Source organism: Canis lupus, chromosome 5 (assembly GCF_011100685.1).
Source record: "Canis lupus familiaris isolate Mischka breed German Shepherd chromosome 5, alternate assembly UU_Cfam_GSD_1.0, whole genome shotgun sequence".
Classification (NCBI taxonomy): Eukaryota; Metazoa; Chordata; class Mammalia; order Carnivora; family Canidae; genus Canis; species Canis lupus.
In genome coordinates this window covers 62,727,146-62,752,257 of record NC_049226.1, presented here as the reverse complement: position 1 = coordinate 62,752,257, position 25,112 = coordinate 62,727,146, and the positions used below count along the sequence as shown (strand labels likewise).

Genomic DNA, 25,112 nt, shown 5'->3' with positions numbered 1-25,112 from the left:
AAGATACCTGCCTTAGGTTGTTTTTTGTTGTTGTTTTTTTGACTTGGCCATTCTGAGTTCCTACCAATTAAGTACCTTTTCTCTTTTCTTCAGGTCTTTTACCTTTCCACTTACTTTAATAACACTTTTTTTTTGGTGGGGGGGTGTTCATTGAGGCATTCTATTTGCATATATGTATTACATCCTGAGAAAAAGAATCCCAGGATTTTTGCTCCTGTGTGTTTTGTCTTGCTTCTTCATGGTCCATGATGCCAGCTGAGGTTGTTAGTACAATGAAACCAAACTAGTGGGATAGGAGTAGTTATTATGCCATTTTTTAGATCTTTGAGTTGCACATCAGATCTGGGGCTGATCACTCCACATGTGTTTAAACTGCCCATGAGGTTCACAGCGATTTTCCCAGCTCCATGAACATCAGTGATTTCAAATTCAGTAATGTAACCATGCTTCATCATCACAGTTAGAAACCGGACAACGACTTTGGAGCATGGCCTAATAAGAACTTGGCATTTGTTCTCTTTTCAGCACTGCTGATGCTCTTGAGAGCATCAGCCAAGACATTCATGTGCACCATTATGGCAGCATTGAAAAATGGTGAAAAGATATTCATATCTTGTGTTAATGTTTATTACTTGCTCTTATAACTTAATGTTAAATCACGTCCTTTCCATTAGATCCATAAACCCCATGAAATCAGAAAGTTTTCCTTTAATTACACCAGTATATATATTTATATGTGGAATTAAATGTATTCTGAAAGACACATTTCATTGTATCTAAGATGTGGTCAGTAGTAAGATGTACCATCATTTTATGTACTGCTAAGAATGAAAAAAAATGCTAACAATTAAACTGTGTGAGACCTGTCTGTAAATTGTAAAGTTCCAGTGCTTTACAAATGTAAACATTGGGCATCTTAAAATCATTGAAAGGTGGTCATGTGTTTAGGCCATTTTTATTTTCACAGATTTATACCCTGGAAAAAATTCCTGAAGATAGATTTTTTTTTTTAAGATTTTATTTATTTATTCATGAGAGATGCAGAGAGAGGGGGAGGGCAGAGACATAGGCAGAGGGAGAAGCAGGCTCCCTACAGGGAGCCTGATGTGGGACTCCATCCTGGGACTCCAGGATCATGCCCTGAGGCAAAGGCATGGGCCAAACTGCTGAGCCACCCAGGGATCCCCAAGATAGATCTTAAAGCGGGTTATTTTCTCTCATAGGAACAGTTCTGTATGTAGTGTTCTTGCCTAAAGATACAGCATGAAAAATTTAGTTATGACCAACAGTACAATAAAAACAGAGATCCTACCATAAACCTGTAGTCGTTATACTGAAATTATGTTCTAGTTCCTGTAGAGTAGATGTATCTGTTATATATTTCGATTTGTAATATAGTATATGTTTTGTGTATATAACATACAAAAATACCACCCTACTGCATTATTAGTTTGGCCAAAAATGTCAACTTTTAACACTTTAAATACTTTGTATTTAAATATTGCTGTTTCTCATGATTCTGTTGATTTTTTTTTTTTTAAAGATTTTATTTATCTATTCATGAGAGACACAGAGAGAGAGAGAGAGAGGCAGAGACACAGGCAGAGGGAGAAGCGGGTTCCATGCCGGGAGCCCGATGTGGGACTGGATCCCTGGACTCCAGGATCACGCCATAGGTTGAAGGCAGATGTCAAACCGCTGAGCCATCCCGGGATCCCGATTCTGTTGATTAACTTCTCCCTCAGCACTGTTTTCCAGTGTGACCTTGTTCTATCTGGTGTGTCCAATCTGCAAGTTTATAAATAGAACCCTAATCTCTTTCCTGAGGTCCTGATCCATGTTGCCCTCTGTCTCCTTGGATGGCTTTTGGGTACTGAGCCTCAAAATTTACCAGTTTTTGTCCACTCTTAACCATCATACTATGTAACAAAGTAGTTAAGAGCTCAAGACTCAATCTCCAGTCTACTGCTTAATAACTCTGTGACTTTAGGCAAGTTTTCTTAACCCCTCTGGATCTTAGTTTGCTCATCTGTAAAATAGAGGATAATAATAGTACTCATCTAACAAGTTTATTGTGAGGACCAAAGTAATTGATATACATAAGATGCTTAAAATGTATCTGGGAAATAGCAAGGGTTCAATAAGTACTAGCTTTTAAAAACTATTTACTATTATGATTGTTACTTAGAGCTCTAACTTTCCATTGTTTGCTTCCTTTGTTATCTGCAATACTCAATAACCAGGAGATACATAGGAGCAATGGGTCAACTCTTGAGGGTTCACATAAGTTCTAAATTACCAACTAAAACTTTCATTATTTCTTGGATATAGGAAATGCTACAGAATTGTATGTACATGGTTAAATACCAAGTGAATGACACAGACCATAGAGTAATGGCAAGGTTTGGGGTATTAATAAATGATCAGAATGTCATAGCTTAGTTTCTTTTGTGATGTTCCTGAAGGAGATTTATATAAGTAGAACAATGGCAAGTGGGAAATTCAAAGTATTATTTTATTATTAGTTGGGCTTTTGGCCAAAACAGAGCTGTCTAGTATCCTGGGTTGTAGCATATTGCTTAAACCTACAAGCTAGGCAAGGGATCTCCCTTCCTCCTAAATCCCACTATCTTTTTTTTTTTTAGATTTTATTTTATTTATTCATGACAGACACGCACAGAGAGGCAGAGACATAGGCAGAGGGAGAAGCAGGCTCCATGCAGGGAGCCCGATGTGGGACTCGGTCCTGGGACTGTGGGATCACACCCTGAGCCCAAGGCAGATGCTCAACCACTGAGCTACCCAGTCGTCCCTAAATCCCACTATCTTACTATTCTTAGGCTGGCTACTTTACAGAAGACCCAAAGAGAGTAAAATAAGCAAGTACAAGATAGCAAACCCTCATATATATGTATTATATTTAATTTGCATTTATTTATTTTTATTTATTCATGAGAGAGAGAGGGGCAGAGACATAGAGGGAGAAGCAGGCTCCATGCAGGGAGCCCAATGCGGGACTCGATTCCAGATCCCAGGATCACGCCCTGAGCCCAAGGCAGATGCTCAACTGCTGAGCCACTGAGGTGTCCATTTAATCTGCTTTAGTCTTCAAATTTATAAACAAGTCCAATCAGTGTTTTGGACTCTGACTCAATCAGATTAGTATTCCCTCCTCTTAGAGGGGTTCAAGAAGGCAAAGGATGAAGAGAGAGTGCAAGGCATCTTGTTGGTCTAGCTTCTGCTCTGTAGTGAGCTTGGTTTAGCCTGTGAGGAATAACTAAACATGATTGGCCATCTATGATTGGCCATCTGTCTAGTAGCCCTACATTCTGACTTTTTTTTTTTTTTTTTTTAAGGACATTCCCTGGAAGTTAGGGCAAACAGCAAAGTATTTTTTTTTTTCCAAAGTATTTTTTAAATTTAAGGATAAGATTACTCTTTGAGATGAAATTAAGGAGAAATGTTATGTGAAAATGAGATTTGCCATTTGGAAAAGTGGTCCACCATTAATGATATGATAGCTGCTATGGCATTTTGGTAATATGCTGATTTTAATTTTGGTAATGGGAGTATAATCTTTGAGGAATATGATTACATATGATTATGTTAGTAGAGCAGAGTTGAAGCCTAATCATGTTATACTCAGTCTGAAACAAGAACATGATAGCAGAAGGGGGATAATAAACTTGGAAGCTAGAAGAGAGGCATTTGGAGTGTTGCCCTCATATTCTGCAACCTCAGGTATATTGCTGTTAACTCTAGGAGGGCACAGGCCATATCTGCTTTTGTCACCTCTACATCCTTTGCATCTAGCATGTGAAGAATGTAGTCGGTATTCATTTGTTAAGTGAATGATTGGATAATATTATTGTATAGTCTATTGAGGTTGACGATGCAAGAGATCTGGCTTAATATCCTGACCTCAAAGAATATTAAGGAAGCTTATTTTTGGACAAATTCTTGATAAAGATATTTTTATATCTCACATATAGTATAGAAAGACATTTCAGTGCTTGTTTTTTGAATCCTCAAAAAAGTTTTTTTTTTTTTTTAAGATTTTATTTATTTATTCACGAGAGACGCACAGAGAGAGGCAGAGACACAGGCAGAGGGGGAAGCAGGCTCCATGCAGGGAGCCTGACGTGGGACTTGATCCTAGGTCTCCAGGATCACGCCCTTGGCTGAAGGTGGTGCTAAACCGCTGAGCCATCCAGGCTGCCACTCAAAAAAGTTCTTATTTTAATCCTAGAAAGTATAAAATTTGTATTAGAAGTTGTTTAATGAAGTAGTATGTTATAAATACATACAGTATTCTTTCTTTGTGGTTTCCCTTGTTTTAAGTAGGATTAGGTATAGTAGTGAGTGACAGAAACCCAGAATAACAATGGCTTGACCAAGGTAGAAGTTTCCTTTCTTTCATGTAAACCATGGACAGCCCTGAGCTAGTATGGTAACTTCATGATCACTAGAAGTCCCAGAGTTCTCCTTTTAGTCAAAGAGCATCTCTAATTTTTGTGGTCAGTTCTGCATTCTCACCAGGGGGGAGGTGGGAAGGGTAAAAGCTGGGTACATCCCCATCTTTCCAGAAGTTACACACATCTCTTCTGCTCTTTCCCTTTAATTATAACAAAAGCACAAGGCCACATGTGGCTGCAAGGGAATCTGAAAATGTAGTCTTTCCTGGAGATGGCTGTGTGCATAGTCAAAAGAAATTGGAGATTTCTTTAGTTTGGAAGAAGGGAAAAATCCATATATTGCAAGACAGCTGGCACTCTGTGCCTGCCTCAAATCCCAAGGGATAACGTGGTATTAACACATTGGGTAATTTGCCCTTCAGTATTTTTTCTAAGAATACCAGCCTCTGGAGTGCTTGGCTGGCTTGGTCAGTAGAGCATGTGACTCTTGATCTTGGAGTTGTGAGTTCGAACCCCATGTTGGGTGTAGAGATTACTTAAAAATAAAATCTTAAAAGAATACTGTCTATTACAGTGAGTTTAGTATTCAGTATAGAATTTTAAACTAAACTTTTTTTGATTTAATGATGGCTTCAGATTTTTATTGCTAGGTAAATTTTCTAATAAGACAACTGACTTCCTTCTGACTTGAACATCCTGATCTTTATAGCATAATCTGCCATGTATTTTTTTTCCCGTGTGATTCTTTAGTTTAGGAATAATGACTGAAATTTCCTAAGTTTTTATACACTATGATTAAAGACCTTTTAGAAACATTTAATTCCTACTATTTATAAATTAGAAAATGTGCATTTTGTTATATTGAGAAATGCTTTATTAATACTCTACTAATATTTCTTTTTTTTTCTACTAATATTTCTTAAGATATCCAGCTTTCCAAAATATCTACATTCTTTATTTATTTTATTTTTTATTTTTTTGAAGATTTTATTTATTCATGAGAGACACACAGAGAGAGAAGCAGAGATACAGGCAGAGGGAGAAGCAGGCTCCCTGCAGAAAGCCTGATGTGAGACTCGATCCTGGGTCTCCAGGATCACTCCCTGAGCCAAAGGCAGAGACACTCAACCACTGAGCCACTCAGGTGCCCCTACATTCTTTTTAAATATTTTATTTGTAATGACTTAGCACCTTTTTCGTAGCTTAGTGAGATTTTGGAGTCTTAATGGAATCCTTAAGTGGGTTTTTTTTTTTCTTAAGTGGGTTTTATACTATAAAAAAACTTTGAATAACTTGGTTGATGGTATGCTTGAAAAGAGTCTGCATTTATTCTGATAGTGAACAGTGATTTTTCCTCCCAGAGCTCAGGGTGACTTTAGTTTTGTAAGTCAGAGGACATAGTTTATCTTTTCATCTGTTGGTTGTCATATTTTATTTGCCTCAGCATGTAGGTACACTGTATGCAATTGTGTAATTGTTATAAATAAATTTACTTTTAAATGCTGTTTACAAATTATTTTTGTCACCTTAGACCCAAAGTTAGGGAATGCATCATAAAGTTGTATCTAAGGACTACTTGAAACCCTGTGTAAGAAACTGGTGCTAGTGATAGCCTTTAAAAAAAAAAAAAAAAAAAAAAAATTGGGCAGCCCAGGTGGCTAAACCAGTGTTTAGCGCCACCTTTAGCCCAGGGCCTGATCCTGGAGATCCGGGATCGAGTCCCACCTCGGGCTCCCTGCATGGGGCCTGCTTCTCCCTCTGCCTGTGTCTCTGCCTCTCTCTCTCTGTGTGTGTGTCTCTTGTGAATAAATAAATAAAATCTTAAAAAAAATAAAAAAATAATTACTTATTTCAGAGAGAGAAAGAGGGGGGCGGGGAGAGGAGGCTGGATCTCATGACCCAGAGATCATGACTTCTGCTGAAACCCAGTCTAAGGCTCAAACCCACTGAGCCACCCAGGTGCCCCGTAGTGATTGCCTTTTAAGGAGGCATACCAGGGTACCGGGGAGGGGGATAGAGAGGAATCCTTACCTTTCATACTCTTACTGTTTGTGGTACATAAATATTATCTAATTAAAATAAATAGGAAAAACCTGTGCTTTTTATTTTTAGACTCTTGCCATTTTCTTATATGCTGTAGTGAAATATCAGTTTATGTATGAAATGAGGCATACACATTTGTGCTCTTGAGGAGTTTTCTCACCAATAGGAAAAAGACCAGTACACAGTTGAGTACTTGATATAGGAAAGAGCCTCAAGAGAATTAACTTTGGCTGGGGGCATTAGGGAAGATTTGGTGTAGGAGGAGGTATTTAACCTGTGTTTTGAAGAATTGTTAGGATTTGGACATGTGATAAGTAGCTAAGAGGATTTCAGGCAGGAAATTGCATGGAGCAAAGGCAACCAAGACTGGAAAGATGGGAAGTGGGGAGTACTTTGGCTGCTTCTATGATGAGGATTATTAAATGCGTTTTGATTTCCTTTTTTTAAATTCTTTTAAAATGTTCTGTAGCAGATGCAGGCATATGTAGTTCTTTCAACTGCAGTAATTTATATTTGAAGCTGTTGCTTGTAGCTGTTCAGACCAAGTTGTAAGAGTATTTTGAAGAGGAGTCCTTTGGGCTGATTTCTCAAGGGAAGAAGAGACTGGTTTGGCTGGAACCATGAAGCTTTGGAAAAACCAGTTGGGGTCATATAACAAGGGGAGATTTAACACCAGGGGAAGACTTTGAGAGCCTGATTCATTCACATTTAATACAAATTGTAGTTATAAAACTTAATATATGCTCACTGTAATCACATTCCTACAGTTCAAAAAGAGTAATACTTGTTCCCCCAATATTCTTTCAGACATTTTCTATGCATACATAAACACATGTATACATAACTATACATACTATTGTGAATTTTGCTTCTTTATTTAATTTCAAGCACATATTTTTTTTTTAAGATTTTATTTATTTATTTGAGAGTGAGTGAGAACAAAAGCTGGGGGAGGGGCAGAGGGAGAAGGAAAAGCAGACTTCCCACTGAGCAAGTTGCTGGAGGATATGGGACTCCTCCCAGGACCCTGACATGATCTGATCCGAAGGCAGACACTTAACTGACTGAGCCACCCAGTTGCTCAACAACCACATATTCAAGTCAATACCTGTAGTAATACCTCAGGTCTTTTTTTTTTTTTTGACAACATAGTGGGTATTGTGTGGGTGTATAATTTCCCATGAATGGACACTTAAATTAGTTCGGGGTTTTTTTTTTTTTTTTTTTTTTTTTTTTAATTCTTGTACCCATACAGCTGTATAGGCATATCTGTAGTATAAATTCTTAGAAATGGAATTGCTGAATCCACAGGTATGTACATTTTTATTTTTATTTTATTTTATTTTTTTACATTTTTAATTTTTAAAAAAACTAAAAAAATTTTTTGAGAGAATGTGCACACATACAGGTGGGGGGGAGGGGAAGAGGAAGAGGGAGAAACAGATTTCCCACTAAGCTGGGAGCCTGATGTGGGCCTTGATCCCAAGATGCTGAGATCATGACCTGAGCTGAACGCAACTGCTTAACTGATTGAGCCATCCAGGCACCTCTGTACATTTTTAATTTTGAAAGCTATTAGTAAATTGCCCTCCCAGATATGTCAGTGTGCACAAAGAGTGCTTTAGGTTTCAATGTCTTTATTTTCTCACCAACCCTGGGTATTATGAAAGTTTTTAATCTTTGTTAACCTGATAGGTGAAAAGTATACAATATCATTTTAATTTGCATTTCTTTGATCATAAGTTGATAATTTTTTTTTCTTTAAACATTTTATTTATTCATGAGAGACACACAGAGAGAGGCAGAAATGGAGGCAGAGGGAGAAGCAGGTTCCATGCAGGGAAGCCCAATGTGGGACTTGATCCTGGGACTGCAGGATCATGCCCTGAGCCAAAGGCAGACGCTCAACCATTGAGCCATCCAGGTGTCTCCGATGATCTTTTTATATATCAAAATTTAGAATACACATTAAAAAAAAGTTTATATTTATTTAAGTAATCTCTATACCCAGTGTGGAGCTTGAACTCAAGACCCTGTGCTCTTCCGACTGAGCCAGCTAGGTGCCCTTAAAATACACATTTTGTGGATGTTCAGTAATAGAGCCAGGTGGTTTATATTATATGGAATACTTTCTAAGTAACATTTATTTATTTAAAAAAAAAGTGGCTTGGGGTGCCTGGGTAACCCTGTTGATTCAGAGTCTGACTCTTGATTTTGGCGTAGGTGGAGATCTCAGGGTGTGAGGTTGAGACTGGCAATTGGCTCCATGGTGGGTGTGGAGCCTGCTTAAGATCTCCCCTCTCCTTCCCTCCCTTCCCCTCCCTCCTTATTTTATTTCTTTGACAGAGTGAGAGAGCACAAGCAAGGGGAGTGGGAGAGGGAGAAGTAGGCTCCCTGCTCAGCAGGGGGGCTCAATCCCAGGATCCTGGGATCATGACCTGAGCGGAAGGCAGATAACTGACTGAACCATCCAGGTGCCCCAGATTTTCTTTACCCCTCCCTCTCCCTCTTCTCCAAACAACAACAACAACAAAAAACAACCAACCAACCAACCAAAAACCTTTATTAAGATCTAACTCACATACCATAAAGTTTACCCTTTTAAAGTATACACCCGGAACGCCTGGATGGCTCAGTGGCTGAGTGTCTGCCTTCGGCTCAGGGCGCAACCCTGGAGTCCCCAAAACACGTCCCACATCAGGCTCCCTGGAGGAGCCTGCTTCTCCCTCTACCTGTGTCTCTGCCTCTCTCTCTGTATCTCTCATGAATAAATAAATAAAATCTTGAAAAAAAAATGCATTTTAAAGTATATACCCTGTGGGTTTTAGTTATTTATTTTAAAATTGAGTGCCAACCATTGCTTTATTATTTGTAGTAAATAACTGTCAGGCTGAACTTGAGGTCTTCTCTTTCTTGCCAAACTAATCAGCATATTAGGCTCAAAATATGAAATGGGAAATGCAACTTTTGCTGTTATTTTTCTAGTCTGTAGGCGTCTTTCCAGGAGTGCAGTAGTGCTAGTTGGGTTCTGACATGGAATTGTGCATGACAACTGCTTTGGAATCTCAGTGCTGTGAGTGATTTCTTTTAAATAACTCATAGTTGAAACTGATTTCCAACTGTTGGAGGTGGTACAAATTTTCGAGTTTCTCTGAAAAATTTTAAAACGTGAACTCTGACATGAATAAAGCTTTTGAGGTAAAAAGATTTTTAAAATATGGTGTTTAAAATTAGTCAGTTTTTTTAGATAGTTGATTCAACTCCTTTGTAGTTACTCTGATCATTTTTTATTTCAGAGACTTCTTAACATCTACTAATGTGTGTATGTGTGTGTTTTTGATATGGTGATTACATTGTTTCACATTAAGAACAGTAATGTTCTGGCCTGTATGTGTTCCTGATTATAATTCACACAGATATTTTTGGAGAAAAGCATACCGGTAATTTGTAAGACTGAGTTTTTTTAATTAAACTTTTTTTGTCTTATGTGTTTGGCTCCCATCTAATAGGGAGCTCCTGTGCAGGGACTCTGTAGAATAATGGCCCTTGTTATTGGCCAAGTCTAGGACCCTCATCTGTGTGGTGGTTCCCCATGGGAAAAGATGTCAACCCAGGCTCATGGTATAGATGGTTTTCTGTTGATTTTGATAGAATCGAATGTATCATCTTTTTCTTTTGATTTTATAAAGTCATAATCATTTAATTTCCTATTCTTCTTAGTAAAATATCCTTAAAATTGTGATTCTCTGCACTTTAACCCTCCCATTTTCCATTATTTCTCCATCTTTTTATGCTTCCTCTGTTTGGAAAGTTATTTATTTATTTTTTAGAGATTTTATTTATTTATTCATAGAGATGCAGGGAGAGAGAGATAGGCAGAGACACAGGCAGAGGGAGAAGCAGGCTCCATGCAGAGAGCCCGACATGGGACTTGATCCAGGGTCTCCAGGATCACGCCCTGGGCTGCAGGCGGCGCCAAACTGCTGTGCCACCGGGGCTGCCCTGGAAAGTTATTTTTGATTAGTTTGGTTTTAGTCCTTTAAAATTTCTCATCTTTTTCCTCTTTGACATCTCTTTTCTTGTTACTCATTTTTTCGTGTTTTTGGATTTTTTCCTACTGTAAAGTCCCTTGGTCTTTGGGTTGCAGCTTTGATTAAAGTGGATTTTTTCTTGGGCTTTTAATTAGATTTTCTTTAGTTCTTCATATGGAGCTTGACGCTGATGTGGACTGACAGTTGGGTCAGTGGCCTGATTACTTAGGATGAGACTAATGTGAACATTGAGTGGTTCAAACATAACATTCAGCTTAGCTTGTGGGCGTTTCCATTTCCACTTGAGGGCTGTTTTCTCACTTAGAAACACTGTCCTAAAAAAATAAAATAAAATAATGAAATTCTTGGGTAATATGTGCATTTGAATCAATGTGAGATACTGTGAGAAATGTGAGAAACAGTGTATATTACTCCAGACACAATAGTTTGCTCAGGGTTAGGATGTTGATTTGATAGGAGGGAGTAATTGGGTCTTTTAAACACACTGTATATGTGCTGTGTCATTCATGATTTTTCTTGCTTCCCCAAAAAGTCCTGAACCATGATAGCCTATGAGCATTGTAAATGCTCTGGATGTGTGTCTTCTAGTTAGCATGAGAAGACCTGTACCCCGATTCTGTTTGTGCTGTGGGCTCCAAGTGTGATGAAGTGCCCTGCCTCCCTAGCTGTCAAATGGTGACTGTTGTATTAGTATGTACACTGAAATGAAAAAAATAGATAGGAGATACTTTGAAAATATAAACTTACCCTGTAAGTGTGAAGTACTTTAGTTTTCCTTTTCTTTCCCAGGAACTCAGGGCTGTTGTAGCCCACAATCTTGCCTTAGTCTAGCAATATTTATCTTCTGTAATGTTACCTAGAGAAGTCCACTGTCATCTTGATGCTTTTCTTATATCAGCACTACATGCAGATATATTTGTTCCAAATATTCTTTTTTTTTTTTTTTAAAGATTTTATTTATTTATTCATGAGAGACCCACATAGAGGAAGGACACAGGCAGAGGGAGAAGCAGGCTCCGTGCAGGGAGCCTGACATGGAATTTGATTCCGGGTCTCCAAGATCACGCCCTGGGCCAAAGGTGGTGCTAAGCTGCTGAGCCACCCAGGCTGCCTCTGTTACAAATATTCTTATGCAGGTACTAATAACTGCTCAGTAAGCCTTCATCTGCAGTAGAGAACTCTTGTTTGCTTGTAGGTGTTTTGTCCTAAAATAAAAACTTTTGTTTTCATTTTATGACTGGAGACATCAAAAAGACATTGTATGAGTGGGATAATGCATTGCGTTTTCTTTTTTAACAAACTCAGCAATTTTTTAAATTATAGAAATCTGTAAATATACCTTTTTTGTGGTAAATAAATGGGGATAGCATCAATAGGTTATTTGAGTTAGGAATGGGAGCAGGTATCAGCTTTTCCTACCACCTCAATTACAGGCCTAGGAACTTATATTTAATTAATTAGTTAAACATTTTTATTTATCAATTTATTTATTTTTAAGTTTTATTTATTTGTGAGCAAGAGAGAGCATGAGTGGGGTGTGGGGCAGAGGGAGAAGCAGACTCTCCACTGAGCAGGGAGATCCTGGGATTCTGGGATCATGACACTTAACCAACTGAGCCATCCAGGTGCCCGTGTTTATGAATTTATTTTAGAGAGAGGGGGAGAGAGAGTGAGAGCATGCACGTGCATGACTGGGAGGGCAGAGGGAGAGGGAGAGAGAATCTTAAGCAGACTCTGTGCTGAGCACGGAGCCTGGACCAATCCCTCAACCCAGAGATCATGATCCAAGCTGAAACCAAGAATTGGACACCCAACCAACTGTGCCACCTAGGCACCCCTATTTATTATTTTTTCCAAATATTTATTTATTTATTTTAAAGATTTTATTCATGAGAGAGAGAGAGAAAGAGAGGCAGAGACACAGGCAGAGGGAGAAGCAGGCTCCATGCAGGGTGCCTGATGTGGGACTCGATCCCGATGTGGGACTTGATCCCGAGTCTCCAGGATCACATCATAGGCTGAAGGCGGTGCCAAACTGCTGAGCCACCCGGGCTGCCCTATTTATTTAAGTAATCACTACCCCCAGTGTGGGGCTTAAATACAACTCAGAGATCAAGAGTTGCATGCTCTTCTGACTGAGCCAGCCAGGCGCCCCAGACCCAAAAACTTTTATTTATTTATTTTATTTTTAATTTTTAAAAAGATTTTATTTATTCATTCATGAGAAACACCGAGAGAGAGGCAGAGACACAGGCAGAGGGAGAAGCAGGCTCTCTGTGGGGAGCCTGATCTGGGACTCCATCCTGGTACTCCGGGATCATGACCTGAGCCAAAGGCAGATGCTCAACTGCTGAGCCACTCCAGCATCCCAGACCCAGGAACTTTTATTATTATTATTATTATTTTTTAAATTTTTTTATTTATTTATGATAGTCACAGAGAGAGAGAGAGGCAGTGACACAGGCAGAGGGAGAAGCAGGCTCCATGCACCGGGAGCCCGACGTGGGATTCGATCCCGGGTCTCCAGGATCGCGCCCCGGGCCAAAGGCAGGCGCCAAACCGCTGCGCCACCCAGGGATCCCGGAACTTTTATTATAAAGAGAGGAAAAGCTAGAGGTAGCTTGTGACTCTTGAAATGATTTTAGAGGCCATTTTTCTCTTCCAAGTTGCTTATTGTCATCTAATTGTTCAAGAAAGAAGCTCTAAATTTTTTTTTGCTTAGGAGTCAGAGATAAATTAGAATTAAAGCAATTAATATTAGTCTTAATTTGGATCATAATATTGGTCTTTTATGGGGGGTTGGAGTAGGGAGTCTGTACTGTATCAGGGGAGAGTTCTGTGGGTAGTTGCCTCTTTCCTGAGGTGCTCATATAATTTGTTTTCTCATTTGGTTTGTATATTTGGGGTAGTTTCCCTTTAAATGGTGTGACCATGTTTTTGTCACTCCCCTAAAAATATTAAGGTGCTGGCAGATTCCTTGTGTCCCCAAAGTCCATTTTCCTTGGGCCTTGCTCATGTTCATGCAGTTCCCTAGGATGCTATTTGCAAGCCTTGCTGATGTGGGGCTGGCTTTGAAATTCAAGACATCTTTTGAGAATATCAAAGGACTGTAGGGGATGGTAATGTTAAGATTGTAAAGTGCTTGCAGAGTACCACATGCTGTTGATATGCTTACTATAGTGATTTATGATCCTCGGAAATTTAGGCCTTTGATACAGCTGTCATCAAGGTGGGCCTCAGCTTTGTCTGCATTGCTCCAAAATGATTCACTTTAAGCTCCCAATATAAAAATAGACCCCTGCTTCTCTAAAGTACTCCTCAGCCCCCCTCCCAGCTTCTTTAAACTTTCTCAAAATTGAGAGAAACTACTGCATATAAGACAGCATTAAAAAGAATCTCACCTCTGGGGGAAGTGTTAGAGATTTGAATGTTGCTAAAGCACCAAGGAGGGAGGAGTTTGACCTAGTTTGCACTCATCTTAACATTTGTTAAGAAAACTCCAGTGATAATGGAGTTGGTATGGCTGCGTTTCTGAGGTTTGGTTTTCACTTTATTATTATCTTTTTATGATTTTTACAAAAGATTTTATTTATTCATGAGAGACACAGAGACAGAAAGAGAGAGGCAGAGACACAGGCAGAGGGAGAAGCAGGCTCCATGCAGGGAGCCCAATGTGGGACTCGATCCCGCGACTCTAGGATCACACTCTGGGCCAAAGGCAGGCTCTAAACCGCTGAGCCACCCGGGGATCCCTGGTTTTAACTTTAGATGCAGTGACAGTCATCTCTTTTTTTAGGAAGTGATTGTCTAGGAGTAACTATGTGCACCCGTGGCACCCCGTTAGTCACTGTGGAACTCACAGGGATGATTTTTGCCTCCTGTTCATGGTGTTACTGAAAAAGGAACTGTGGCTATTTTATATAATTTTGGACACAAGACCTGTTGTTTGTATCACATTGAATTAGAGGGCAGTATTTGAAATTATATTTCAGTGGATATTATAAGAGGGTCTGTAAGAATAATGGATGACTATGAAACTGGCCAAGTGCATAGTTAAAAGTATGTTTCAGAGATGAGGTTAAACCTGCCGTGTTTGTGACTACCTGCTTTCTGCTGTGAATTATTGAACTGACATTTGTTTTTAGATGCATGGAAGAAGTTACACACTTGGTACCCTTCCAATTATATAAACTTAATGGATTATAAAAAAGATGTAACTTGTGCTTTATTAAGTGAACAAGGCTCTCTTCTCACTTATCTTTTTTCTACGAAGCTTGTTCTGTTGATGATAAATTCTGGGAGAATATTGTTTTAAGTTTATCATGATGATGTACTTTATTTGTCCTTAAAAGGTTTCTGAAGAGCTTTTTTTCCCTTCATATTTTCTATTTTGCTTGAGTTTTAGAAAATTGTAGATTTGAAACTAACGTCTTTTTCTTCTCACATAGAGTATGCTCCCTTTTCTTCTCCTGTAGTTTTTATGGGGGCCCAGGAATGATGTGTTTAATTTGAAAAAAAAATTTTTGGAAGAATCATACTGTCCATGTACCTATACTAATCATGAAAAGGAAAAATCAGTTGTTTTTCTGCAATGATCAAATAGGTGATTAATAAGTGAGATGATGGTTTTTATAGAAATGATCTGTAATTTCAGACTTCTATTTGAAGGCTGCTCTCATCCAAGTGTCCTCTTTTCTGGTGGTCAGCTGAATGACATTGGGTCATTCATTCTGTATCACTGTTTCTGGTGCCTCTTGCAGGGCTCAGTATTCTTAGACACACTGAGCACGAAGATGGGTAAGACGTGCCCCTGTGCTGACAGAGATCCTGGGGAAATAGATGGGAATAAGAATCACTGAAACACAGTCTGAAAAGAATTATGTAAGAGAAGTAGAAACATCATGCTGGCCCACAGCCCAGAGTGAGTGGTGTGCATGCACCGTGGACATTTACATAGTGCTTATGGACATCTTGCCTGTGTCAGCAAATGGGTCTTCAGCCCCGCTTTAGGCAGCTACCTTTATTATGGCTGTGTGGCCTGAAATAACTGGAGTGAGGTTTTTCATGTCGCTAAAGGTTTCTAGGGAGAAGAGGATAATCTCTGCTAGGAAGAGGTTGGGCACACTAGCTCTGTCTTCACTGAACCTGAAATACCTTTCTATATGTCTTGTTTACTTTAAGAATATACTTTCAGGGGCACCAGGGTAGCTTGGTTGGTTGTGTGGTTGCCTTAGGCTTGGTTCGCAATCCCGGGGTCCTGGGATCAGGCCCTGCATTGGATTCCCTGCTCAGCGAGAAGCCTGCTTCTCCCTCTCCCTCTGCCTGCTGTTCCCCGTACTTGTGCTCTCTCTGTCAAATAATAAAATCTTTTAAAAAAAAGAAAAAAGAGAACATACTCTCAGAGCTTATTTAAAATAATTTTGTTCATTTTTTCCAAGTCCCCTTTTTGGAAAAAGAACTGTTTTTAGTTAAAGAATAAGGTGTCCAGGGTGCTTGGGTGGCATAGTCAGTTAGGCATCCAACTCTTGGTTTTGGCTCATGTCGTGATTGTGGGATCGAGCCCCATGTTGGATTGTGCACTCAGTGCAGCATCTGCTTTGGATTCTCTCTCTCCCTCTGCCCCTCCTACTTGTGCTTTCTCTGAAATAAATAAATAGATCTTAAAAAGAAAAAAAGAATAAGATATCCTATACTGGGAAGACTTAAGCATTGCCCTTGGCCTTCTCTTCTGCCTTGGAATCCTGCAGATTTTTTTTTTTTTTATGGTCACGTGCTATAAATAAATTAGATGCTGATCTGCTTTGCATGTTTTCTTCCTTGGGTGGCAAGGGACATGATATTTTAATTTTTCAATTCATTCTCCTGCCAGCCTTTCTTCCTCCCTAAGTAAGAAGTAATGCCTGACCTTTTTTCTTCCTGGAGAATGGATCACTGAGTTTTCACAAAAATTAAGATATTGTTGTATGGAGGGTTTGAAGCATTGTTTAAAAATAAATTTATTAAAAAAAATTTATTAGCATTGAAAAAATAGCACAAGGATCACCTTGGGGCTTTTACAATTAAAATCTAAGCTTTTAGTTATTACTTTAGTATTTCTTTTACTTGCATTAGATCTATTTATTTACAGATAGATTGATTTATTATTTATTTGTACTATTATTTACTATTTACTAGATAATGTACAAGGTGCTGGGGAGACTTGGAATATGGTGATGCTTGCTTACCTTAGGAATCAAGTAATCAATCTTTCTTCTTCTATTTAGGTGTTTTTGTTATTGTCCTTTTAACTGTCTTGCATTATCAGTATTTATGCTCTGTTTCCTGTCCCGATGGAGCATGTAAATTAAGTCCCAATCATGGTGCTTAAACCTATAGCTCCAGAGAGGAGCAGCTGGCACTGAATTCTGTCTTGCTTAACCTTCCACGCAGGGACTGTCAGCCAGCCAAAAGATATTGGATATTTGTTTTCTGAGTTTATTATTGATATAAGTGAGATGTAAAATAAAAGTTTTGGCCTACCTTTGGCCTCAGAAGTTAGGAGGCAAGCCTTGTAAGAATACATTTAGAGATTTCTAGAACAAAAGTGGAATATAGCACTACATATTGTTTAGCATAAACATAAATATGTAAATATATAGTTGAAATATTTTTTAAAGATTTATTTATTTATTCATGAGAGACACACACAGAGAGAGAGGCAGAGACATAGGCAGAGGGAGAAGCAGGCTCCCTGTAGGGAGCCAGATGCAGGATTTGATCCCAGAATCATGCCCTGAGTCGAAGGCAGACGCTGAACTGCTGAGCCACCCAGGCGTCCCTATATAGTTCAAATTTAGGTTAACTAGAGATTATTATGGTTTAAAGAATTTGAGTATTTATTGGAAAGCTAAGAGCACAGCCTTGAAGAGTGGGTGCTGTTTGAATAGGAACTGGGAGAACAGGTTCTGAAGGTCCAAGCAGGGGGTCAGCCTGAGGCAAGGCTGAGTGTGGTGTATACAGGGTCAAGCAGAAGGAGGCTTGCTGTATTGAAGAATCTGTGGGCAGGAATAGACTGAGATACTTTTGGTGGGCCAAATGCAGGAGGCTTGGAATGCTAATTAAGCACAGAGTTCCTGTTGGCACTTGAGAAGAATGGGGTGTTTGGGTTGGGGGTAGAGGTAATAAAGAGATGGAGGAGGTCTGAGTACTTCTGGCTTAGTACTTCTGGGTTGGGAGGTACCCTGGCCAAGCTGGGAAGGATGTGTTTGTGCACTTGTGTGCTGTGTTCCTGCACAAATTGTTTCCTGTCCTTACTTGTATTTAGTCAGAAGTCCAGATAGACTGAAGGAAACAGAAGAGCCACAGAACAAAATAGGGCTTTTAGAAGTCTAAGTGGTTGGTTAACTATCACTATTGGATTTTATTTAGTATTATAATTCATAAAAAATAAAGAATATACTAAAAATCCTACCACCAAATATAGATGTTATTTTATAAATGTTGTAGACTTAATTTATGTGCTCCATTGGGACAGGTTTTTTTTTTTTTTTTTTTTTTTTTTTTTAAATAGGAGAAAGGGACAGAGGGAGAGGGTGAGATAATCTCAAGCAGACTCCCTACCGAGTGTGGAGCTTGACTAGGAACTCCATCTCATGACTCTAAGATCATGACCTGAGCTCAACTCAAGAGTTGGATCCTTAACTGTGCCAACCCACACAGGCACCTTTCCATTGGACAGTTTTTTAAACAAATCACAAAAAATAGTATATGTATGGCTCAGTTTTATCTCTTTTCTTGCCTCTTACCTAGATATCAGTCTGTTTCATACCTCTTTATCCACCCATCTGCCCTAACCTCTCCCCAACCCCTTTCTTTTGGCTATCTCCTGTTTATTTTTCAGTTCTTAGTTTAGGCATCCTTTCATCGGGAAAGCCTTTCCTCAGGGTCATACTTAGCTATGTTCTCCTGTGGTACCTGGACTGTCTGTCCTGGGACATCTCTCCTGATACTGCACTGTGATTGTACACTCAGCCTCTCTTTTGGTCTTTTTTTTTTTTTAAGAAGCAGGCTCCATGCAGGAAGCTCAACGTGGGACTCGATCCCAGGACCCCAGGATCGCACCCTAGGCCGAAGGCAGGCGCCAAACCGCTGCGCCACCAGGACTGCCCCTACACTCAGCTTCTGCTACTGTGGGAGCTCAGACAGCTCAGGGACTAGGCTTCATAGTTGTTGAGGCCTCTTCTGCCAGGACCGGTCAGACCCATGCCTTGAGAGTAATAAATATACAAGCAATGTGGGGATCCCTGGGTGGCGCAGCGGTTTGGCGCCTGCCTTTGGCCCAGGGCGCGATCCTGGAGACCCGGGATCGAATCCCACATCAGGCTCCCGGTGCATGGAGCCTGCTTCTCCCTCTGCCTGTTGTGTCTCTGCCTCTCTCTCTCTCTGTATGACTATCATAAATAAATAAAAAAAATGTTTAAAAAAATATATAAGCAATGTAAAGGTTGGACTTATTTGTCATTGTAATTAATTTTTTTTGAAGATTTTATTTATCCATGAGAGACACACAGAGAGAGAGAGAGGCAGAGATACAGGCAGAGGGAGAAACAGGCTCCATGCAGGGTGCCTGATGTGGGACTCGATCCCGAGTCTCCAGGATCACGCCCTGGGCTGAAGGCGACGCTAAACTGCTGAGCCACCCGGGCTGCCCATATTTATTTTTAAAAAGATATGTGTGTTTATTTATATATTGTGTCTGTCTTCATAGTGAGTGGCCTATAAAATAGCATTTGTTTTGCCCAGATTTCATTTTGAACAAGGAAAATATACCTCTGTTCTTACTCAAATTAAATTATAAAGTGAACAACTGTGATGCTTAAAGAGGGGAGAGACCTGGTGGGGTGATGGGGTACTATTTTAAGTAGGTATTTGAGGACAGCTTCTTTAAAGAGGTGACATTTGAGCAAGGCCTTGAACAGGATAAAGAACCATGCAGAAATCTGGGGATAGAGCATTCTAGGCAGAGAGAATAACCAAGTGCAGAAGTCCCAAGGTAGCAGCCTGCTGGTGTGGTCTGGGAACAGTGGAATAGCTCCCACGAGCTATAGGAGTGAGGCCAGAGGGAGAGGCAGAGAGAGGCTGGGTCTTACAGGTCTTTTTAGACCATGGTAAGGTTTCTGCCTTTAATGCTCTGCATAATGGAAGGTTTTGATCCAGGGGTATGACAGCATCTGATTTCTATTTTAAGACGATCTTTGTGGCTGCTGTGTAAAAGACTGCTGCCAGTTTGAGGCTGGTGAGGAGTCCATTGCAGGAATCCTGGTGAGACATGGTGGTAGCTTGGAATAGAGTCAGGCTGGTGGAGGTGAAGAGAGTGTTTAGGTTTGGGATTTGTTGAAATGCTGTGTCCTGAGAGGTGAAGCTTTTATCACTTGTTAAAAAACAGTTTTAAGGCAGGGGTGCCTGGGTGGCTCAGTTAGTGGGTGGCCTGCCTTCAACTCAGGTAATGATGCCGGGGTTCTGGGATCAGGCCCTGCATTGGGCTCCCTGCTTGGCAGAAGTCTCCTTCTCCCTCCGCTTCTCCCCCTGCTGGTGCTCTCTCTCTCTTTCTCAAATCAATATATCTTAAAAAACAAAAACAAAAACAAAAAACCAGCTTAAGGCAAAAAAACACCTTGAAAAATGAGATAGTAGTGTTCAAAATGCCTTTCTCTTCAGAGTATTTGGTGGATTTTGTATCCTTGAAATTACTAAGCCGCTTAAGTGGAGGAAAGGAACCTGTAAAGGTAAGGGCTGGGACTGGATTGTATTGTAAATCCATTTGCTGATGGAACAAGAAAGATTCTATAGAAGCAGATGTGCAAATTTTCATCTGCAATGGCCATTTATTTAATATAAAAGGTACGTCTGGAGAATTATGCTTGGTTAAATTGTATACTGAATTCTGGTGCTTAGTGTGATTGTGTTCAACTCGACCTGTTTAGTATTAACTGTAAAATATGTTGCAGCAATAATAAGGAACGCAGTGGGTGCCTTTCTGCTGTTATCAAAATCCATTAACAAGTTTTGCTGTGCTTGACTGCTTTTCATTGTTACGCTTTATGGTTCATACCAAAGCTGTAGTTGTAAATGACATCCATTCCACAATGGTTTCTAAGGCTGTACAAACGGTGATGTTGTATTCGGAGTAAACATCTGTTTATTCCATAGGAATGATGGATGCTAGATAGGTTTGGTTTGCTTTGGTTCTCCTCTTCTACTTTGCGTAAGATTTTAGCCAGGTAGAGGAAAGTATTTGACAGTGTTTTTGAGCTTTCTGAAACTACCTTGGCTTATGTGAATGTTCTGCATGGATGACCACTCTTTTTTTTTTTTTTTTTTTTTAATTTTTATTTATTTATGATAGTCACCAAGAGAGAGGGAGAGAGGCAGAGACACAGGCAGAGGGAGAAGCAGGCTCCATGCACCGGGAGCCCGATGTGGGATTCGATCCCGGGTCTCCAGGATCGCGCCCTGGGCCAAAGGCAGGCGCCAAACCGCTGCGCCACCCAGGGATCCCGATGACCACTCTTTATTGCTTTAGCCTTAGGGAGACAATAGCTTAGCCAATGGCATCCCTTAGTGTAGGAGGTCCTGTGGAAGGTGGGTGGAGATATTTCTCAAGCACTAACTTGGAGTGTTTTTTTGGGTAAAAGTTTCTTTTAGGAGTATGAAATTTAAACGTACAATATTTGCTGTTTGCAAAATGCAGGATATTGTCATGATGTTGAGGGTCTATTGATTTCTGTCACTTTTCTAGGGTTGGGTGTATGTGTTTTAAAGATTTATTGATATATTTTAGGGAGAGAGAGCGAGGTATGAGAGGGATGGGGAGGGGCAGAGGGAGAAAAAGAGGGGAAAAAAGCAGACTCTCCACTGAGCAGGGGAGCCTGACTCAAGGTTTGATCTCATGACCCTGAGGTCATGACATGAGCCAAAAGCAAGAGTTGCACACTCAACCTACTGAGCCACCCAGGTGCCCTGTGTGTGTGTGTGTGTTTTAAGTAATCTCTACACCCAACTTGGGGCTCGAACTTACAACCCCAAAAACCCAAGAGTTGCTCTACCGTCTGAGCCAGACAGGTGCCCCAGGGTTGGGTCTTTTATGATAGAATTTTAGAATCTTATTTTCCATGGCCGTTTAAAGATTTAGAGCAGAGATTAGGATTTTTTTTGGGGTAGCAGATCACTTTATTAATCTGAGGAAAGCTGTGGACTCTCTTCCCAGGAAAAGACATGCACATATTCATTCAACACATTTATTCAGCATATATTTTTATCAGATGGCTACTCTCTGTCAGGCATAGTTAATAGATGTTTAGTATACATAATGCACAAAATAGAAAAACCCAACCTCAACAATCTCCAAACTCTTCTCTGTAGTGAAGTCATCAAGCAGTAAATGTAATAGATAAGAACATTAAGTATATTAGAATGTGCTAAGTGCTGTGGAAAAAAATAGAATATGGAAGGGAGGAATGGCAGTTGTGATTTAAATACAGAAATCAGGATAGGCCTAGTAGGGTGATATTTGAAGAAAAGGTTAAATATGGTGCACCAGTTAGCCATGCAGAGTTTGAACATTCTGGGCTCAAATGAGGGGAATGCTAGCACAAAGGCCAGCAAGGGGAAGAGTGGGTGGATTAGTTTCTTGGAGCTGCCATGACAAAGGAAAGCCGGCTAGGTGACAAAACAATGGAAATGTGTTCTTTTCTGGAGGCTCTGAGGAAGGATCCCCCAGAAGCTCCTCTCCTGGCTTCTGGTGGCTGCCAGCTGTCATTGGCATTCTTCAGCTTGTAGACACATCACTCTCATTGTCCTCACATCTCCTGTATTTCATCTTCTGCCTGTCATTGGATAAATCCAGGATGATAGCATCTCAAGATCCTTACATCTCAAGATCCTTAATTACATCTGGAAACACTGTTTTTCCCCAATAAAGTAACATTCACAGGAACTGAGGGCTAGGGCTAGTAGGATTTACCCCTTTTGAGGACTACCATTCATCTGTACTGACTCCAAAGATAGATACAAATTGTAGTATGTACTGGTAAGGGGGTAGGGGCAAGTAAAGGTCCCTGGTGCCTCTGGGGTCCTCTTCAGGACCTTGGCTTAAATTGAAATGGAAAGGCATTAGAAGGTTTTGAATAGAGATTTGGCAATGATTTGCATTTTAAAGAGTGGCTCTGACTGCCCTGTCAGACTGAGGCAAAAGGGTAGAGATGAGGACACAGGTAAACATTTTGCTAGCCAATAGGTTGGAGGCTTGCTTTAAAAAAAAAAAAAAAAAAAAAAAAAAAAAAAAGAGGCTATAGTAATAATAATCCAGGTGAGAAATGATGGAGGGTCAGACCTGGGTGACAATAGTGAAGGTGGTGGGATGTGTTTGGCTTCTGTACATATTTTGAAGTAGAACAACAGTATTTTCTGATGGATTTTCATGTGGGTACGGGTGAAAGAGAGATTGAGAATGATTACATAGTGGGCCACCTGGCTGGCTCAGTTCGTAGAGCATGCAACTCTTGATCTGGGGGATGTTCAAGCCCCACTTTGGATGAGAACTTACTTTAAAAAAAAAAAAAAGACTGACATTTTTTAAAAGATTAAAAAAAAAGAATGATTTCAAGGTTTGGGACTGAGTAAGCTCGGTGCACCCCAGAAAGATGTAGTTGTCAGGAGCCAAAATACGAAGGCTGTGGTTAGAGCAGGCTTTTTGGGGAAGATCAAGAGCTTAGTTTTATTTTATTTATTTTTTATTTTTTAATTTTTTAAGATTTTTATTTATGATAGTCACACACAGAGAGAGAGAGAGGCAGAGACATAGGCAGAGGGAGAAGCAGGCTCCATGCACCGGGAGCCCGACATGGGATTCGATACCGGGTCTCCAGGATCGCGCCCTGGGCCAAAGGCAGGCGCTAAACCGCTGTGCCACCCAGGGATCCCCAAGAGCTTAGTTTTAGATACTGAGTTTAAAGTAAGTAGTAGAATGCCAAGTGGAGATGCTGAGTAGACTGTTTTGACTGTAGAAGTAGTCTGGAGTTCAGTTGAGAAACCTGGATTGGAAATATGTAGTTGTACTTTTAAAAAAATTTATTTATTTATTTATTCATGAGAGAGACAGAGGCAGAGACACAGGCAGAGGGAGAAGCAGGCTCCACACAGGGAGCCCAACGCGGGACTCGATCCCAGGTCTCTAGGATCACGCCCTGGGCCGAAGGCGGCGCTAAACCCCTGAGCCACCCAGGCTGCCCTGTAGTTGTAGTTCTTGGCAAATGTAGTTAAAGCTGGGAAATTGGAAGAGTTCACAACAGGAATAGAGAAAAAAGGTCCAAGAACTAAACCCCTCAGGACATTAAAAAGTCTGAGAGAAGAACAATCAGCAACAAAAACTGCTTAGAAGAGATCAGCATAAAGTGAAAACCAAGATGGCATCTTGGAAGCCAAGTAAGAAAAAGGGAGAAACTGTTAAAAAAAACAATCTACTAAATCGAGTCAGTTTAGGATGGAGAATTGATCATTGGATTTAGCAATATTCAGATCAGAGGTGAACTTGACAAGATTAATTTCAGTGGAGTGTTTGGGTCAAAATCCTTATTGGAGTGGGTTTAAGAGAAAATGAAAGCATTTGAGAGAATGAAGGTAGTACCTTTTTGGAGGATATTTGCTGTAAAGGAGAAAAGCAAAAAAGGGCTCTAGATAGTTGGCTTTAAAAATTTTTTTTTTTTTTTTGTAAAGTAGGCTCCATGCCGAGTGTTAAGCTATACATGAGCTATACATGGGGCTTGAATTCAGGACTCTGAGATCAAGAGCTGAAATCAAGAGTCAGATGCTTAACCGACTAAGCCACCCAGGTGTAACAGTACAGAAGTATCTTTACTACCTCAAAATTTTGTTTAATTTCATGGGATTAATGGGTCCCATGCAGTTTAGAAACTCTTGGTCTTTAGCTTGTCTGTGAACCTGCAATTCAGAAACTCTTGGTATTTAGCTTGTCAGTAAGACCATGGGACAGCATCCTTACTTCCTCCCGTAAGATTTCTGTTTTATATAAAAAGTTTGCATGGCCTAGTAATTAGACCACAAGAAATGAGGATTCCTGTCTTCAGGATTTGAGAACAGCTGCTTTTCTTCCAGCAGATTAGTGAACATCCTTTTCCACTGTGTACAAGCTGTTGGATGGCTTTATTTCCAGCAGGTGAAATTGTTCCCTCTCCACCTGTACTTTATTTTCTAGTTCCTTTGACAGTAGGGCTCGATATGTTGGTACCCTGGATGGCATTGTTCTGTTGGATTGTGTGACCTAAATTACTGGCTCTGTTTTTTTGTAGAGTGGTTCAAGTATGCCTTTGGGGCCCTAGAGTTAAAATAGATGATTCTGAGTCAGTGTGGCTTGAAGAGTATATCGCTAAGGATCTAGTCCAGTTGGATAGTGCAGATTCTGTTTGCTTTGATACAGTTTAAGTATATTCTCCCTATAATCTCTACCCAAGAATGGACTAGGGCTGAAGAGCAATACACACATGAAGGTACTGGAGCCCAGGTAGATTATCATTTACCCCAAGGCACAAGTCAAATTAGTGACCCA

At 40.1% G+C, this 25,112-nt stretch overlaps 1 protein-coding gene across 5 annotated transcripts in view; it reads left to right on the top strand.

The window, feature by feature from the left end:
- The window catches only part of RERE (arginine-glutamic acid dipeptide repeats), a 409,781-nt gene that overhangs the window by 10,184 nt on the left and 374,485 nt on the right, over nucleotides 1-25,112 (top strand). The window contains exon 1 of one of the 5 annotated variants that reach the window (XM_038537877.1): nucleotides 9,596-9,656. The exons of the other annotated variants lie outside the window; for them this stretch is intronic. The gene's annotated coding sequence lies outside the window, so the exon portion shown is untranslated. Of the gene's footprint in view, nucleotides 1-9,595; nucleotides 9,657-25,112 lie in introns of those variants that run through there. 5 annotated transcript variants of the gene reach the window in all.